General features: G+C 43.6%; 1 protein-coding gene across 1 annotated transcript in view; it reads left to right on the forward strand.

Annotated features, from left to right (window-relative positions):
• Positions 1 to 5,000, forward strand: part of LOC134444243 (citron Rho-interacting kinase) — a 105,396-nt gene that overhangs the window by 44,194 nt on the left and 56,202 nt on the right. The gene's annotated exons all lie outside the window — the stretch shown is intronic.

Raw genomic sequence — 5,000 nt, forward strand, 5'->3', positions numbered from 1 at the left:
ACCGTAATAATCACCATGGTTACCCCCTCTCCTTACAGACATACAGTACTAATAGAGATAATAGGGTAGAATGTAATAGAAGTGTAGAATGTAATAGAAATGGAAAGTCGATCACATGCAACAGGTGTTGTATCCTTATCACCATGGTGACTGACCATAGACTAAGTTGGCGTCTTATCCTCCTGTTTGCTTTGGTTAATTACTAGGTGTCTCAAATACACACACACACACACACACACACACACACACACACACACACACACACACACACACACACACACACACACACACACACACACACACACACACACACACACACACACACACACACACACACACACACACACACACACACACAACACTAGTGCAGTACACTTCTGATGGAGCTTATCATGTATAAGTGAGTCCTACTCCAGCACACCCTGATCCTCTCCCCTCCAGACATCCCATAATACTCTGAGTGATGTGCTTCCCCTTCACATACTGATCCTGTGGAAACCGCACATGCCCACTGTATAGAGCTGCACATGCCCACTGTATAGAGCTGCACATGCCCACTGAATAGAGCTGCACATGCCCACTGTATAGAGCTGCACATGCCCACTGTATAGAGCAGCACATGCCCACTGTATAGAGCAGCACATGCCCACTGTATACACCGATCTGAGAAAATAACCGGAAGTAGAGCGGCCGCCATTACTGGAGTGCTTCCCGAAGCAAACTCGTGTATGGACAGTGGAGAAGTCCGTAATTTTATAAGCTAATAGTAGCCAAGTAGAACTAATTTTATATCTACGATATGTGGCTGTTAAAAGAAGATCCATGCCATTAAAAACCAGACATTTAGGAGCTTTGAAAGTATAAATTGCTGAATAAATATAGGTTGAAATGAGACTGTCCCAGGCGAGCTAGCGGCTAACAACTAGCCAACTTGTGGTAAAATAACACAAGGCTAACTCCGGCTTGCTAGCAAACTCCGAGCATGTAATGTTGACAACAAACAATTCACACAACCATTTAACAACCCCAAATTACTCAACATTTCACTGGTAGATCAAGGTGGGTGTTGGGGTTGAAAACAAGGACTTTTTGAATTTTGTAAATGAAACCACAAACCATTAACAAACTCGTTTTGAAGAGATGCCAGTGAGCCCACACATAGCCAGCTACAGCTTTACATGTCCTTCTTAAATGAAACGTTTCATTAATTTATACATTCTACCAGTTCATGATATAGCTTCATTAATCACCCGTGGCCACTGTCTGTCATCGTCTATCCATGAAACTTTATTCAAAACTTAATTCAGGCTCTCATTTTGATGGTCTCAGTCACCAGAATTGATAAGTATTTATAGATGGCATAACGGGTTTAATGAATAGAACGGCACACTTCAGCAATGGCGGCAGCGCACAATGGCGGCGCCCATAAATCGCTTCTCGGATCGGTGTATAGAGTCAGGACAGCACATGCCCACTGTATAGAGCTGCACATGCCCACTGAATAGAGCTGCACATCAGGCTTGTACGAAATTCCGAATTGAATGAATTTCCATTCAAAATCATGCCATAATACGAACACTAGGTGGTGCCATTGCCTTGCATTTCTTTGAATTTAACCTAAACCACCCATTGAAAGTACATAGAACACCACCACCTAGTGTTCGTATTATGGCATTACTTTGAATTGAAATTCTTTCCATTCGGAATTTCGTACAAGCCTGCTGCACATGCCCACTGTATAGAGCTGCACATGCCCACTGTATAGAGCCAGCACTGCCGGTAAGGGGGGACAAAGGCGTCATCTCTCCTGGGCCCAGGGAGAAAGGAGGGCCCAGACCCAGATTTGGGGGCCCATTAAAGTTTAAAAAGGAGGGCCCAGAATTGGGACCCCATTAAAGTTTAGGCAGGGGCCCTTTCAGCTGTCAGCGGCCCTGCACACAGCAGCACTGAGAGAGAGAGAGAGCCATCACGGTTACCCCTGGCAACAGCCCACTCATGAGTCACGATAAGCCACTGGTGGAGAGGGCTATAGGGATGGAGAGAGAGAGAGAGAGAGAGAGAGAGAGAGAGAGAGAGAGAGAGAGAGAGATGTGCACTTGTTTTTTTGTTTTATGTGTATGTTTGTGTGTTTGTTTTCCCTGCCTTTGTCCCACACCCCCGTGGTAGAGATAAGAGGACTGTATGAGATACATGCTTTATGCCGTGGTAAAGAGAGCTATACGAGATACATGCTTTATGTTGTGGTAAAGAGGGCTATAGGAGATGCATGCTTTATGTTGTGGTAAAGAGGGCTATAGGAGATGCATGCTTTATGTTGTGGTAAAGAGGGCTATAGGAGATGCATGCTTTATGTTGTGGTAAAGAGGGCTATACAATGGGCTATGGGCTGCTGTTGTTCGTTTATTTTGTGTGTTATTTGATTACTGTATTTATTACTGTGTTTATTACTCATAGTACTTACATTTTGTTGTTCTATTATTATGTCATGCTAATGCAGATTATTTGGTAACTCTTTGCTTGATAAGGGTCTACATCATCATGTTATAAATATCACATGTCACATATCAAGAACATTAATGGCACTGTGTTCATGTTTATGCCTGCTGTCAGGGCCAGCCAATGCCTGCTTATAAACTAGTGTCTGACCTAACTAAAACATGTTGGCGGCTTTAAGCCTCCTGTAATGTACATGGGATGTGCATAGTCAGGGCCGTATTAATCCAATGTGGTGCCCCTGGGCACTTTACCTCAGTGGTGCCCCCTTTATAAAAAAATAATGAAAAAGTCCATTGGGAAACTCCAACTCCCATTGTCATTGTGACACAGCACTCCACAGCACACAAGTGAACACTGCACACTGCACACAACGAAATTGCATTTATGCCTCACCCGTGCAAGGGGGCAGCCCTCAGCGGCGCCCCATGGGGAGCAGTGCGGTGGGACGGTACCATGCTCAGGGTACCTCAGTCATGGAGGAGGATGGGGGAGAGCACTGGTTGATTACTCCCCCCACCAACCTGGCGGGTCGGGAGTCGAACTGGCAACCTCTGGGATGCAAGTCTGACGCCCTAACCGCTCACCCATGACTGCCCAAAATGAACAGTAATTGGAAAGTTAGTGTCTTGTGGTGCCTCCTTACAAGTCAAAAATGCTTGGTGCCTCTGGGCACTATGCCACTGGCCCTTATGGATAATCCGGCCCTGTCTATAGGCGTGCACAGACAGGGACGAGGTGGTACTAAAGCACCTGCCCCTTTGCCCTACTGGACAAAAAATGTTTTTTTTTGTTGTTGTTGTTTTTTTTCCACAATTGTGGTCTTTGTTGACATCATCATCTAGAAATGCTGGACTATTAGAATCGTGTGATAATTATGCCTCGATGTAATCCCTATATAGCCTAGTGAGGCAGACAGAAACATCCAGTCTGGGCACACTATTAAAGGTGCAGTGTGTAATATTTTGGTAGTTTATTTCCAGAATTCATGCTGCCTATTCACAAGTGTTACTTTTTTCATGAATACCTAGCCTGGCTCTCGCGAGACCCCTAGTGCTTCGTGCATCTTCGTTACACTTCGTGATGACAATCCATCTGCGTGAGAGCCAGGTTAATGAATACTTACCACCACCATCAATTTCTAGTATTCATTGTGACTGGGAAAATTGCATGAAAACATACATGAAAAGGGGAATCTTCTCAGTTGTCCGCCATTTTTTACATTTTTAGCTGACAACCTTACTGTACGTTGGTCATGCTAGCAAACATTAGTTCCTTATTTGGTAAATATTCATTAAAAAAAATCGAATTTGGCTAGACAGCACTGTTTCACTGAGCAGCACACGTAATAGCCAGCCTGATCTCCAAAAATTCTGTGCTCCTGGACACGGATGTTAAGGACACAAAATCCGTGTCCAGGAGCACGGATTTTGCCAAAATTCCGTGCTCCTGGACACGGAATTGTTTTCCGTGCTCCTGGACACGGAATTGTTTTCCATATACTCATAGCACTGTGTTCAGTAACTCTATCATTGGAAAATACATAACAAATGCTAATCCTAAGCAAAATAATGCTATAGAAATTTAAGTTGTGCCCTGACCAAAACATTCCCTAACCTTAACCTGTCATTAAAGACATATTTTTGAGAAATAAATTTTCCAGTTGGTTGATAGGCTATCAAATTCATATAATGAATGAAAGAATACTAGCTGTGCCCAGACCAAAACAATCCCTAACCCTAACCTGTCAGTTAGAAATGTTTTTTTTGAGAAAAAATATTTGACTGAGGTCAAAGACTGTGGAAACATAGAGCTGTGGGAGTATAAAGAGAGCACTTCTGTGTGTCCATCACGGAAAACAATTCCGTGTCCAGGAGCACGGAAAACAATTCCGTGTCCAGGAGCACCGAATTTTGGCAAAATCCGTGCTCCTGGACACGGATTTTGTGTCCTTAACATCCGTGTCCAGGAGCACGGAATTTTTGGAGATCATGTTGCAGCTGCAATACCGACTCTGGCCACCATCCTACACAGTGCAACTTTAGGTATTTTGTGTGAATCTGGAAGCTTTGAATATGAGATCTAATGACTCTACGCAAAATCCAAACACCTCATCATTTAACAAACAAACAAACAAACAATAAAATAAACAAACAAAAGAAATCTGCATTTTCCGCTTAGGTCCACATTTTAAAATTTCCAACGAAAATGTAATATTTTCATAATTTCTGGCCCTGGTATGGCGCTGTCTGTATATCTCTGTTTATGTGCAAATGAAAGATCCTGGAGGCAGACTTAATGGTGACAGTGGAGCATACAGAGTTCTTCCTTTGATTTACCAAGCACTGATTATCATGTAAAACACAACCATCTCTCTCTTCCCCTCTCTCTCCCTCTCCCTCTCTCTCTCTCTCTCTCTCTCTCTCTCTATCTCTCTCTTGCCCTACTTTTCCATCCTCCTACATCCAAGCTGCTTGGAGGTGTGTGTGTGTGTGTGTGTGTGTGTG

This window comes from Engraulis encrasicolus, unplaced genomic scaffold, assembly GCF_034702125.1.
Source record: "Engraulis encrasicolus isolate BLACKSEA-1 unplaced genomic scaffold, IST_EnEncr_1.0 scaffold_47_np1212, whole genome shotgun sequence".
In the NCBI taxonomy this organism is placed as follows: Eukaryota; Metazoa; Chordata; class Actinopteri; order Clupeiformes; family Engraulidae; genus Engraulis; species Engraulis encrasicolus.